Here is a 14833-nt window from a genome sequence, read left to right as displayed (position 1 = left end):
ACGTGAAAGACCAAAAAGTAGTGATAGGTGGTTGTTATTTCTACTAAGAAAAGGACACTAATTTTTTTTCAAAGTCTTAGTTACACTAGCTCTTGAGTTTTAAGCTTGGTGGTTTTTCAAAGTAAATGTGACTAGTAAGTGGCGAGGAAGCATAGTCACTGATATCCTGGTTTTAGAAAAGCAATGAGTAAACAAATTGATGTTGCTAGCATTTAAGTGGCACAGTAGCATGTGTACTATTACAAGGATCTTCCTGTAATTGCTGTAAAATGTGCTTTTAATGTTTACTGTGCCCCTCTAGTCCATTCTATGTTTCTTACTAGCTGCCCCCCACTCCCAGCCTCTATCACACGCAAACTTCACGTGTGTCTTTTGACCCATTCTGTTCACTTTCAAGTATGTCAACAAGCAAGAGAGAGAAAGCGAGCCACATGTGCACGTATGCGAGAATGCGCACAAGTGCTAGAATGTGCAGAGGGAGATGGAGAGAGAAATTTTAGCAGACTCCCCACAGAGTGTGGAGCCCTGTGAAGGATCCGGGGTCCCGACCCTGAGATCAGGACCTGAGCCCAAACCAGGAGTCGGGGTGTAACCAACTGAGCCACCCAGGGGCCCAGGTAGAGACCTCTTCTTAATTGGCTTTGACTTTATTTGACCATGGTAGGAGCCAGTATATTGAAAGGGTTAAAGCAGCAGAATGATGATATCAGACTGGTTTTTTTTTTTCAGAAGTAAAATTTAGTTGCTACAGAGATGGGATGGGCCTGGAGATTTCCAGGTCAAGACAATGGCAATGAACCCATGGGTGAGGGAAGGAAAGTGATTTTTGTTTTGAGAAAGGGAGTTGGATGCTCAGCCTGCCCTCACCATCAGGGTGATGTTTCTCAACATATTGAAACTCCTCCCCCGTGTTGGTTAAACCTCAGCTCCTAGACACCACATCCACTAATCCAACCACCAGATTGTTGATGCCAGGCCATCGGGGGTTGAGAGAGGGCTCCAGAGACCTGCACAAGCCCTGACCTACCACTTCTGACATAATTGAATATCTTCTCATAAGAAAGGTGATTTTAGTTTTATGTTCATTTGCTATTTGGCAGTTAACCAAGTAGAACTTCCTACTGTGTAGTTGGATACGTGGATCTTGAGGATAATTAGTAAGTTCTAGGTTGTAGGTAATAGACTTGGGAGTCGGGTTGCCAGATAAAATACAAGGCATCCAGTTTAATTTGAACTTAAGAGAAACAGTAATTTATTTATTTATTTTTTTAGTGGACGTATGAACTGTGCTGTCTTTTTATATTTCCTTTTGTGAAATCTCGCAACTCTGATTGGGGTGTCATCAACATTTAGATAGTAACTCTTTGTAACCACTTTATTGAGACATATATCAGACAGTTTACCCATCTCAAGTATATGTGCAAGGATGTGAAGTGTACGCACAAAGTGATGCAGCCACCTCCACGATTCTAGAATAATTTCATCTCCTCCCAACAAACCCCTGTCTCATGTAGCTGTCTACCGCTAATCCTTCATCCTCTGACCCTTCCTCACTCCAGCCCTATGCAACCACTAATCTACTTTCTGTTTCTATTTACCTGTTTTGGACAATTCATGTAAATGGAATCATATGGTGGGTAGATTTGTTTGCCATCGGCTCCTGTCACTTAGCTTAATCCACATGATAATATGTAGCAATACTTCATACCTTTCTATGGCCCAGTAGTATTTATGGATATACCAGCTTTGTTAACCTCTTTATCCAGCTTTGGACATTTGGGTCATTTCTACCTATTGCCTATGATGAATAATGCTGCTAAGAATCTTTACATAGAGGGGCTGCACGTGGCCTTATGGGCTGAGAAGAAAAGCCAAGGTGATCGCAGTAATGAATGCTGTGGAAGAAAACCAGGGGTCTGGCTAGTCTCAGAAGGTGGAGGAGGCCAGTCCTCCTGCAATGCAGCAGCCCACCAACCCTGCATCCCCCACTGTGGCCACCACACCTGAGCCCGTGGGGGCAGATGCTGGGGACAAGAACACCACCAAAGCAGCCAATGATGAGCTGGCCTACGAGGACGGCCGGGGCTTTGGCACTGGGGAGCTGGTGTGGGGGAAACGTCGGGGCTTCTCCTGGTGGCCAGGCCGCATTGTGTCTTGGTGGATGACAGGCCGGAGCTGAGGAGCTGAAGGCACCCGCTGGGTCATGTGGTTTGGAGATGGCAAGTTCTTGATGGCGTGTGTTGAGAAGTTGATGCCGCTGAGCTCCTTCTGCAGTGCTTTCCACCAGGCCACATACAACAAGCAGCCCATGTACCGCAAAGCCATCTATGAAGTCCTGCAGGTGGCCTGTAGCCATGCGGGGAAGTTGTTCCCAGCGTGCCACGACAGCGATGAGAGCGACACTGCCAAGTCCGTGGAGGTGCAGAACAAACAGATGATCGAGTGGTCTCTCGGAGGGTTCCAGCCTTCTGGCCCCAAGGGCCTGAAGCCACCCAAAGAAGAGAAGAACCCCTACAAAGAAGTTTACACAGACATGTGGGTCGAACCTGAGGCAGCTGCCTATGCACCACCCCCCCCAGCCAAAAAGCCCCGAAAGAGTACGACTGAGAAGCCTAAGATCATTGATGAACGCACAAGAGAGCAGCTGGTGTACAAAGTGCGGCAGAAGTGCCAGAACATCGAGGACATTTGCATCTCTTGTGGGAGCCTCAACGTTACCCTGGAACACCCTCTCTTTGTTGGAGAAATGTGCCAAAACTGTAAGAACTGCTTCCTGGAGTGTGCATACGTATCACCATGATGATGACAGCTACCAGTCCTACCACACCATTTGCTGTGGGGGGTGGGGGGCAAGGTGCTCATGTGTGGGAACAATAACTGCTGCAGGTGTTTTTGTGTGGAGGGTGTGGATCTCTTATTGGGGCTGGGGGCCACCTGGCAGCCATCAAGGAGGACCCCCGGAACTGCTACATGTGTGGGCACAAGGGCACTTACGGGCTACTGCGGCAGCGGGACGACTGGCCCTCATGGCTCCAGATGTTCTTCACCAACAGCCACGACCAGGAATTTGACCCTATGAAGGTTTACCTGCCTGTCCCAGCTGAGAAGAGGAAGCCCATCCGGGTGCTGTCTCTATTTGATGGAATTGCTACAGGGCTTCTGGTGCTGAAGGATTTGGGGATTCAGGTGGACTGCTACATCGCCTCCGAGGTGTGCAAGGACTCCATCACGGTGGGGAAGATCATGTATGTTGGGGACGTCTGCAGCGTCACGCAGAAGCATATCCAGGAGTGGGGCCCATTGGATCTGGTGATTGGGGGCAGTCCTTGCAATGGTCTCTCCATCATCAATCCTGCCCATAAAGGACTCTACGAGGGCACTGGCCGGCTCTTCTTTGAGTTCTACCACCTGCTGCATGATGCGCGGCCCAAGGAGGGAGATGACCGCCCCTTCTTCCGGCTCTTTGAGAATGTGGTGGCCATGGGCATTAGTGACAAGAGGGACATCTCGCGAATTCTCGAGTCCAACCCTATGATGATTAATGCCAAAGAAGTGTCAGCTGCACACAGGGCCCACTACTTCTGGGGGAACCTTCCTGGTATGAACAGGAGGCCATTGGCATCCACTGTGAATGATAAGCTGGAGCTGCAGGAGTGTCTGGAGCACGGCTGGATAGCCAAGTTCAGCAAAGTGAGGACCATTACTACTAGGTCGAACTCCATAAAGCAGGGCAAAGACCAGCATGTCCCCGTCTTCATGAATGAGAAAGAGGACATCTTACGGTGCACTAAAATGGAAAGGGTGTTTGGCTTCCCTGTCCACTATACTGATGTCTCCAACATGAGCCACTTGGCGACGCAGAGACTGCTGGGCCGGTCGTGGAGCGTGCCGGTCATCCGCCACCTCTTCGCTCTGCTGAAGGAATGTTTTGTTTGTGTGTAAGGGACATGAGGGCAGACTGAGGTAGTGACACAAAGTTAAACAAGAAAACACAAAACACAGCAAAACACTGACAACATGAAGATGGAGAGAAGTATCCGCACGCAGAAGAGAAAAAGGAAATTTAAAACAAAACCAGAGGCGGAAGTACCAGAGGGCTTTGCCTTGCACAAAGGGTTGCACATCATCTCCTGATTTTTCAATGTTAATCTTCAGTCCTTTTTAAAAACAAAACCAAGGTCCCTCCTGTCTCCCCCTCCCCTTTTTGTAGGTAAAACCTTTTGTTTTCTACTCTTTTCAGAGGGGTTTCTGTTTGGATTTTTGTTTCTTGCTGTGATTGAAACAAAGAGGGTTTATTGCAGCAAAAACCAGTAACAGGACATAGCAACAATACCTTGCAGAGGAAGGACAGGAGGGAAAAAAAAGGAAATTCTACAGAAATCTATATATTGGAGTTTTTTCTAACTATGTATGTTTTGTTGTCTTCTCTAGCCTGATCAGATAGGAGCACAAGCAGGGGGTGGAAAATAGTGACGCTCAGCAGCAGACTTTCCTTCCAGCCGCTGAGCTCTCTTGCCAGCACCATTCCTGGTCATGCAGAACAGAGCCCAATGAGCAGCAGGGAGACACATCACACAAGACCCTTTTATGCAGTATTTCAGGTGCTTACCACACAGGAAACCTTGAAGAAGATCCATTTCTATAAGCTGCTGTTACCTCTTCCAGTTTGTGTGTGTGTGTGTATATATATATATAAATGACAGATATGAGATATATATAAAAGGTACTGTTAATTACTGTACAACCTGACTTCATAATGGTGCTTTAAAACAGCGAGGTGAGTAAAAACATCAGCTTCCACGTTGCCTTATGTGCAAAGGGTTTTAACGTTGGATGAAGGGAGGCAGCTTGAAGGTGAATCGTTGCCATTCATGGCGGGCTTTCCCTCTAGTGTTTAACAAGGTGAAGGAGGAGAATTCGGGACCACGTACTCCTGCTTCTCCCTGCCAAAAACGGGTATGAGGTGAGATGGGGTGGGTCGGACCGTGGAGGGTTGAGAGTGGGATTCATCCAGGCTCACGCAATAACCTTTCGATTTTTTTTTCCAAAAAAAAGGAGACTCCCTCGGCAAGATGGCAGTTAAAAGGGGTCTTCATTCCCAGTTTCTCACATTAGCCAATTCAAGGGCTCCTTGTGGTGGGATCAGAAATTATCCAGAGTGTGGGAAAGTGACCGTTAAAAACCCCACCTGGAGAAAAAAAAAATACAAAATGAAAAAAAAAAAAAAAAGGAACCTTCACATACAGGTATTTATGTGGACATATTTTCATTTCTGGGGGCCATGTATGTAGGAGCGGAATTGCTGGGTTAAGTGCTAAGTCTGTGTTTAACACTTAGAAGAACCAGCAGTTTCCCAAGGTGGCTCCACTGTTTTGTATTCTCACCAGCAGTGTGTGAGGCTTCTGATTTCTGTATGCTTGTCAACCCTATTTTTTATTTTTTTTATTTATTTATTTTTATTTTTTATTATTATTTTTTTTAACCCTATTTTTTAAAAAAAGATTTTATTTATTTGAGAGAGAGAGCAAGAGAGCGAGCAGGGAGGTGGGCAGTGGTGAGGGAGAGGGGCAGAGAGGAAATCTCAAGCTGACTCCTTGTGAACACAGACCCTGATTTGGGGCTCAATCTCACACGACCCTGGTATCATGACTTGAGTCAAAATCAAGAGTCGGCTGTGTAACCAACTGAGCCGCTGAAGTGCCCCACCAACACTTGTTTTAGCTAACACTTGCTTTTGTTTGACTTTTTTGTTCTCACCTTTCTAGAAGAAGGTGGGACATGATACCTCCTTGTTGCTGTGGTTTACGTTTCCTTGATGACTGATGAAGTTCATTATCTTTTTGTGTGTTTATTGGCTATTTTTGTATCATCTTTGCAGAAACGTCTTTTTGGATTCTTTGGACAGTTTTCTCATTAGATACCTTTGAAATAGTAGACTTCTTTTTAGAACAGTCTTAGATTTACAGAAGTGTCTTTTCCATTTTTTGCCTATTTTTAAGGGAGTTGTGTTTTTCCCTTATCATTGAGTTTTAACAGTTGTCTTTTGTGGATACGTGTCGTTTATTAGATACGTGTTCTGCAAATATTTTTTTTCCAGTCTGTGGCTTGTTTCTTCATTCTCTGAACGGTTTCTTTCACAGAACAGAAGTTCTTAATTTTAATAATGTCCAACCTTGCAATTTCTCTTTCATACGTTGGGCTTTTGGAGTTGCATGGAAAAACTCCTTGCCATGCTCAAAGTCACCCAGGAATTGTGCAGATTTGTCTTTATATTTAGTTCTGTGATCTAATTTGAGTTCATTTTTGTGAACAGGGATAAGTTCTATGCCTAGATTCAAAGATTTTCTGCATGTGAATATCCAGTTGTCTAGCATCAGTATTTGAAAAGACTGGCCTTTCTTCACTGAATCGTCTTTGCTCCTCTGCCAAAGACCAGTTGATTGTATTCGTGTGGGTTTTATTCTGAGCTCTGTTATGTTCTACAGATCTGTTTTTCTGTTCTTTTTTTTTTTGTAAATTTTTATTTATTTATGATAGTCACACACACGCAGAGAGAGAGAGGCAGAGACACAGGCAGAGGGAGAAGCAGGCTCCATGCACCGGGAGCCCGACGTGGGATTTGATCCCGGGTCTCCAGGATCGCGCCCTGGGCCAAAGGCAGGCGCTAAACTGCTGCACCACCCAGGGATCCCTGTTTTTCTGTTCTTTGACCAATACTGCTGTGTCTTTATTACTGAAGCTTTATAGGAAATCTTGAAATTGGTTGGTGTCAGTCCTTTGACTTTGTATTTCTCAATATTGTGTCAGCTGTTCTGTTTTTTTTTTTTTTTTTGCCTATTCATGTAAAATTGAGAATGAGTTTGTCATATATATGTGATAACTTGCTAGGATTTGGGTTGGGGTTGTGTTGTATATATAAACCAAGTTGGGAAGAATTGACATCTTGATCATATTATATATTCTTGTCCGTAAACATGGAATTTACTTATGGAGATCATCTTTGATTTCTTTCAACTGAGTTTTTAAAAATATTTATTTATTCATGAGAGACACAGAGAGCACAGAGAGAGAGAGAGAGAGAGTGGCAGAGACACAGGCAGAGAGAGAAGCAGGGAGCCCGACGTGGGACTTGATCCTGGGTCTCGAGGATCAGATCCTGGGCTGAAGGCGGCGCTAAACCGCTGAGCCACCCGGGCTCCTCATCAGCTGAGTTTTATACGAATTGAGATTCTGTACACTTTTTGTTAGATTGGGCACTAATGTAAATGGTATTTTGTTTTTAATTTCAAATTCCCATTGTTCATTGGCAGTGTGAACAATGCTATCTTGGGCAGACCCACCATGCTGATGGCTCTCTGTGGCCTGAAGCCTTCTGGAGCACAGGTCCCTCTCATATTCTTTCTTTTTGTCTGGTCACACCCTTAAGTACACCCATGAATGTCCTTCATCTGCTCTAGAGATAGGATTATGATTTTCAAGCATTTCCTCCTGGGTGGGCTTCCAGCAGTTACCCGCCAGCTTCTTGGGCCCCAAAACAGGTCTCACTGGAGGTGGGGTTGTGGAGATCTACTAATTTTTCAGCCTCCCAAGACACACTTCTGTCCATAAGTCCCCTTAAGAAGCCATTTCTCATCAAGGTGGACTTGTCAGCCTTTTTCTTCTCTCTTTCATAGAACACAGGTATATAGGAAAGTAATTGATATTTGTACATGAAGTTTGCATCCTGAATCATTGCTATAATCACTTACTAGTTCCCAGAGTTTTTTTCGTGTTTCTTTAGGATTTTCTACATACATAGTCATGTTGTCTCTGAACAAAGGCAGTTTTACCTTTTCCTTCCCCATATGTAAATCTTTTCTTTTCTTTTCCCTTCCTAGAGGATTAGCTAGGACTTCTTCTTAAGTACTGAATCTTTACTAGTGGTAAGAGGGGAATATCCTTGCCTTGTTACTGATCTTAGAGGGAAATCTAGTTTTTCACCATTAAGTAGGTTTGCTCTAGGTATTTTATACATGTTTATCAAGTTGAGGAAGTCCCCTCTATTCCCAGTTTGGTGGTAACTTTTATCATGAATACGTGTTGGATTTTTCTTAATAATTGTTTGGCATCTGTTGATATGATCAAATAGATATTTTTTATCTTGTTGGAGTGATGGCTTACACTAATACTTCTGCATATTATACAGCCTGTGCATTCCTGGAAAAAAAAAAAACATTGGTTTTGGTATAGCATCCATATTATATGTTGTTGAATTTGATTTGAAATTTTTCAAATTTTTTTGAAGAGTTTTTCATCTCTGTTCATAAGAGATATAGTAGTCTATATGTCTATAGACTATATAGTAGTCTATATCTCTATAGAAAAGTATAGACTACTATAGTTTTCCTTCTTCTGCTGTCTTTATCTGGTTTTGATAGTAGGATAAGGCTGGCCTTATAGAATGAGTTGGAAGTACAGCCTCTCTTTTATTTTCTCTGAAAGAGTTTGAGAATTGGTATAATGTCATCTTCTTATTTTTGCCAGTGAAGCCGTCAGGGCTCAGTGCTTGCTGTTGAGGAAGGTTACTAATTATTGATTTAATTTCTCTTTAGGTATAGGCCTATTGAGATCACCTATTTCTCTTTGTGTAGGAGTTTTTGTTACTTGTGTCTTTTACGGAATTGGTGCGTGTCATGTAAATCCTCAAATTTGAGGGCATAGGATTATCGTTACCTTTAATTTTTAATCTCCGTGGGATCCATAGCGACGACTCTTCTTTCATTTCTGGTATTAGTAATTTGTCTCTTTTCTCATTTTTTCTTGGCTAGCCTGGCTGTAGGTTTACCAATTTTATGAATCATCTTAAAGAACCAGCTTTTGACTTTGTTGTTTTTTTCCCCAATTGTTTTCCTCTCTCTCTCCCCTCCCTCCCTTCCTTCCCTTCCTTCCCTTTCCTTCCTTTCCTTCCTTCCCTCTTGATTTTATGTATTTATTCATGAGAGACACAGAGAGAGTGAGAGGCAGAGACATAGGCAGAGAGAGAAGCAGGCTCCATGCAGGGAGCTGGATGTGGGACTGGATCCCAGGAATCCAGGATCATGCACCCAACCGCTGAGCCAACTGGGCGTCTTCCTTCCTTTCCTTTCCTTTCCTTTTTCCTTTTTCCTTTCCTTTCCTCTGAGAAAGAGAGAGAGAATGAGCAGAGGAGAAGGAGAGGAAGAGAGAGAGAGAGAATCTCAAGCAGACTCACCTGCTGAGTATAGAGCCTGACTCAGGGCTCAGTCTTATGACCCTGAGATTATGACCTGAGCCAAATCCAAGATTCAGATGCTTATCCGATTGAGCCACCTAGCCATGTTTGCCTGTTTCAATTCCACAGATTTCTATTTTATTCTTCCTTTTCTTCTCCTGGCTCTTCTTGTTCTTGTTTCCTAAGGTAGAAGCTTAAGTTACTGATTTTAGTGTTCTCTTCTCTCTCTCTCTCTCTCTAACATATGCCTTCAATGCTGAAATCTTCCTCTAACCACTCCTTTGCAGCCTTCCACAAATTTGCATAAGTTGTATTTCCATTTAGTTCAGAATAGTTAAAAATTTCAGTGCTTCAACTTTAACTCATTTAATTTCCAAATGTATGGAGATTCTTCTGCTGTATTTCTCTTACTTAACTCCATGTGGTCTAAGCTAATGGTGTGTGATTTCCATTCTTTTAGATAGTTACAGTGTGTTTTATGGCCAGGATGTGGTCTGTCTGGTTCTGCGTGAGTTTGTGAAGACTGTGTAGTGCTGTGTTAGATGAAGTGTTAGACTAGTTGGTGCTGTTGTGTTCAACTGTATCCGCACTGATGTTCTGCCTAGTGGGTCTGTCAATTATTGTGTAGAAGGCTATAGAAGTTTCTAAAGGTGCTAGTGTGTTTATCCATGACTCCTTGGATGTTATCAGTTCTGCCTCATGTATTTTGACCCTCTCTTGTTAGGCACATACATACACAGTAAGGAGTGTTCTGTGTTCTCAGAGAATTGATCCCTTTTTCACTGTGTAATACCTTCTTTTATCCCTGAGAATTTTCCTCATTCTGCCATCTGCCTTGTCTGAAATTGATATGAGTTCTTCAGCTTTCTTTTGGGTGGTGTAGGCCTGGTTTCTTTCCCCCTTCCTTTACTTCTCTTCTACCTGTGTACTTCTATTTAAAATTTTTTATTTATTTATGATAGTCACAGAGAGAGAGAGAGAGAGAGGCAGAGACACAGGCAGAGGGAGAAGCAGGCTCCATGCACCGGGAGCCCGACGTGGGATTCGATCCCGGGTCTCCAGGATCGCGCCCTGGGCCAAAGGCAGGCGCTAAACCGCAGCGCCACACAGGGATCCCTGTACTTCTATTTAAAGTAGGTATCTTGTAGACGGCATATAGTTGGATCTTTTTATCTGCTCTTGCAGTCTCTGGTTTGATTGCTTGCTTGCTTGATTTAATTTATTTAGTCACCAAAGACATAGAAGGAGAGGCAGAGACCTAGGCAGAGGGGAACCAGGCTCCCCACTGAGCAGGGGGCCTTATGTGGGACTGGATCCCAGGACCCCAGTATTAACGACCTGAGCGGAAGACAGATGTTCAATCACTGAGCCATCCAGGCACCTCCAGTCTCTTGTTTTAATTGGCATATTTAGACCATCCACATTTTAGGTAATTGTTGCTGTAGTTGGGTTAATATTCACCATGTTTGCAACTGATTTTCACTCATTACAGTTGTTCTTTTTTATATTTTTATCACCCTCTCTTTCTCTTCCGTCTCTGCTTTTAGTTTAACATTTTATGGGATTCCATTCTTTCTTAGCATATTCATATACTTTTTCTTTTTAAAGATTTTAGTTTTGAGAGAGAGAGAGAGAAGGAGCAGGGGGAGGAAGTTGCAGGAGAGAAGGATAATCAGACTCCCCACTGAGCCCAATGCAGGGCTCTATTGCAGGACTTTGGGGTCATGACGTGAGCTGAAGGTAGACGCTTGAACCAACCGAGCCCCCAGACAACCCTGTCCATATACTTCTTTTTTTTTTTTTTAAATATTTTTTTTTAATTTTTATTTATTTATGATAGTCACACAGAGAGAGAGAGGCAGAGACATAGGCAGAGGGAGAAGCAGGCTCCATGCACCGGGAGCCCGACGTGGGATTCGATCCCGGGTCTCCAGGATCGCGCCCTGGGCCAAAGGCAGGCGCCAAACCGCTACGCCACCCAGGGATCCCCATATACTTCTTTAAAAGAATTTTTTGTGCTTGCCCTACAGTTTGTTATATTCATTTCTAACTAATCCAGGTCCACTCTGAAATAACATTACACCTTTTCACAGGTAGTGCAGTTGCCTTATAGGAGAATATATTCAATTCCTTTTTTCCCCATCCTTTATAACATTGCTTTAATTGACTTCACTTTGTCATATTCCTTAAGAACTCAGCACGCTGGTTTTAATACTTTTTGCAAGACAAGTCTGCTGAGCAGTAAATTCCTTGGGTTTATTTGAGTGTTTTGTTTTTATTTCTTTTCACTTTTTTGTTTTTTATTTTTATTTTTTTAAGATTTTATTTATTTATTCATGAGAGACAGAGAGAGATAGAGAGAGAGGCAGAGACACGGGCAGATGGCGAAGCAGGCTCCATGTAGGGAGCCGGACATGGGACTCGATCCCGGGTTCCCAGGATCACGCCCTGGGCTGAAGGCAGGCGCTCAACTGCTGAGCCACCCAGGGGTCCTCTTTTCACTTTTGAAGTACAATTTCACCAGCTACAGAATTCTTAGGTGGTGGGTTTTTCTTTTTAACCTTTTTTTACCTGCACCCTCTCTGTTCTTGCTTGCATGATCTCTGATGAGGTGTCTGATGTATTTCTTATCCTCGTCCTCTGTAGATAAGGTGCTTTTTTCTCCCCTCTGGCTCTTTTCAGTATCTTTATCTTTGGTTTTTGCTGTTTGAGTATTAGTGCAAGATGTAGATCTTTTTGGCATTTATTCTGTTTGGTGTTCTCTGAGCTTCCTGGGTATGTGGTCTGGTGTTTTATCATTAATATTGGAGAATTTTCAGCTATTATTACTTTGAATATTTCTTCTCCTTCCTCTCTTTGTTCTCCTTCTGGTGTTTTCCATCATGTGTTTGCTATCCTTTTTGCATTGTTCCACAGTTATTGGATATTTTGTTTCTTTTTGCATTTCACTTTTGGGAATTTCCATGAACATATTTTCGACCTTACTGATTTTTCCCTTGGCCACGTCCAAAGGCAGCCTTCATTGCTGTTACACTGTTCTTGGTTTCTCGCATTTCACTTTAATTCTCTCTGAGTTTCCATCTCACATTAGCATATTAATCCGCTAAGGCATTAGCATATTCATCATACTTATTTTAATCTCCGTATTTCTCCTGCTTCCATAAATCTGTGTCATATCTGAGTCTGATTCTTATGATTGCTTTATCTCTTCAAACTGTGTTTCTCTCTTATCATGTCTTGTAATTATTTTTGTTGAAAATTGGACATAGTTATTGGGTAATAGGAACTGATATAATCCAGCTTTTAGTGTGAGCTTTTATGTTAAGCCAGCTAGAGGTTAGGTTGTGTTGAATGTTTGCTATAGCTGTCAGTGTCAGAGGCTTCGGAAACCTTCGTGTCTCTCCCGTTCCCTGCCTCCTCCTCTGGCTCTTTAAGGAACTCTCTTGAGGTCTTTGATGTGCATCTCTCAGCTATGACCACTGTGGTTTCACTGGCACCCCGTTGGTGGGGAGTTGTTCTTGTGATCTTGATGGTTAAGTGTCCGTTATTTAGTGGGCCTGAGTCCTGGGCTCTGCTGACTCCTATAAGCATTTCTTAGCCTCCTTTTTTCCCCTCCTTCCTTAGTTGGGTCAGGAAGGCTAGCAGGGGCTGGAGTTCACCTTACAGCTCTTTCCCCAGGTCCAATAGGGCTCTATTTAAAGCTGCTTTTCTCAGAGGGCAGGCCTCGGTTACGGAAAAAGCTCTTGACTTAACGTATTTCAAAATGATTGTTTCTCTATTCTTCTATTGCAAACCCAAGGGGATTTTTCTCCAGTCTTCACTATGAGAATTTGGTGCAAGGAACGTGCAGGGGCCTCCTCCCCTAGGACTGGGGCTCAGGAGGTTTTTGACTCTCAGACTTCCGCATCCAGTCACCATCAATTCATCAGAGTTACCATTTTTGTTTTCCTACAAGCTTCTGGCTCCACCGGCTTCTGCTTTGCTAAGCTGATCTTGGCCATGAATCTCTCTATTCCTCTGTTTTTTTCTGATTTCCGAGAGGCAGTTTGCTCTGTGACTTTCATTCTCCCTAATGATCTGAGCTGAAACCAAAAGTCTCGCTTTACCTAGTTTTATCATTTGGTTCTTATTTTTATTGCTGGTTTGTAAAGAATTCGTTGTGTATTTTGAATACCAACTCCCTGCCAAATTATATTTGTAATTGGAAATATTCAGTTTCTCCTTTGGAAAAGATAGCCTGGAATGTTGTTTTTAATGAAACACACAAAGTTGTGGACAGGGTAGTTGACCAGAGGGAGGAAGATATGATGGATAATTAGTTTATTTTAAATCTCGATATTCATGTGAATTTGTGAAGATTTTAATACTTGCGATTTAGGTAGAATTTTAAAAGTGGAAGTCTTCTTTGTCTGAGTCTACAAGTAAGTCTTGAACAGATGCTCAGAAGGTAACCTATTAACAAGAATTTATTTATATTTATATTTCCAAGTAGGAAACATTAGAAAATGAAAGACCAATTTGAAGTTTATGTGTGATCTTCATCCTTCAGTAATTCCAATTTTCTTACTAATTAGCACCATGAGTGTTGCTTGGAAAAAAGTTATTTCCAAGATAATTGATACAGCCAAGCTATTAAAGAGAGAAAGAGAGAGAGAGAAAGACAGAGAGATCATGTTTTGAGCAGTGGTTTTATAAACTTATTTTCTGTGCAGGCCTTTGGTTTCCTCTTTTATTTGAGTCTAGAAGCAACGAGAAGCAAAGTAGTGGGGGAGGGAAGGTGAGATTTACATAGTAGTAAGTGAGATTCAAAAGAATATTTTATAAGATACTTGGGGGGGGTACAGGGCTTGTTAGAAACAAATTGTACTGTTCGAAAGGGGAGAGGTGGTGTTAGGTTCAGAGTAACCCGGTTGGGGTGGTTATGTTACTTGCCTCTGCAGTCCTATTTGCCTTGGTGGGAGGAAAGGGAAAAGATAGCCAGATGTTGCAAATGATCCATGGCCACCTGGTCTGACAGAGTGGAGACCTGGGCATCAGAAGCTGGTAATGCTCCTTGGGCAGTCCAAGGTAATTGTTCAGCCAGCTGTGTTGGAGGAAGCAGACAACCTTATTTCTTACGTTATAGTTGACATTTTTTTCTGGCACAGAAACAGGTAAAGTCTGCCAAAGATAGGAATTCCTGAGACCCTGAGTAAACAGTTGCCTTTGTAATTCACACTCTCAAGACAGAGACCATATGTAGCCCTTCTTAGAGATCTGTGTGGGACTGGGGCTGAGTGATTAGGAGCCAGGTTGTCATTGGAAATGCTCAGTTTCTCTTCTTACAGATGTCCCGAAATGGTTGCTTGATGGGGCTGTCTCCTACCGAGGTAGTCTGTGTTCAGCGTAACACATCAGCTGCCTTCTGAAAGTTAGTGTGAGATTTAAGTGTTTATTCAACCATGCTTCGTTGCAGAACAGTCACCTTACTTTTGGATCGATTCCTAATTTAATAACAGGAGTCTATTTGCTCTACAAAAATGCACGTGGGATGTTTCCTCCTGAGCATCACATAAGAGCAGGTAGTTGATTGCCTGGAATGAGTGGAGGCAGGAAGGCAGTTCT

At 43.0% G+C, this 14833-nt stretch overlaps 1 pseudogene; it reads left to right on the top strand.

Annotated features, from left to right (window-relative positions):
• The first annotated feature begins 1388 nt into the window (after nucleotides 1-1388).
• Nucleotides 1389-4657, top strand: LOC144309930 (DNA (cytosine-5)-methyltransferase 3A pseudogene; annotated as a pseudogene).
• Nucleotides 4658-14833: the final 10176 nt, after the last annotated feature.

Source organism: Canis aureus, unplaced genomic scaffold (assembly GCF_053574225.1).
Source record: "Canis aureus isolate CA01 unplaced genomic scaffold, VMU_Caureus_v.1.0 ptg000260l_RagTag, whole genome shotgun sequence".
Taxonomy (NCBI): domain Eukaryota; kingdom Metazoa; phylum Chordata; class Mammalia; order Carnivora; family Canidae; genus Canis; species Canis aureus.
The sequence above is the reverse complement of the archived record's forward strand: the minus strand, read 5'-3'. Positions and strand labels throughout refer to the sequence as shown.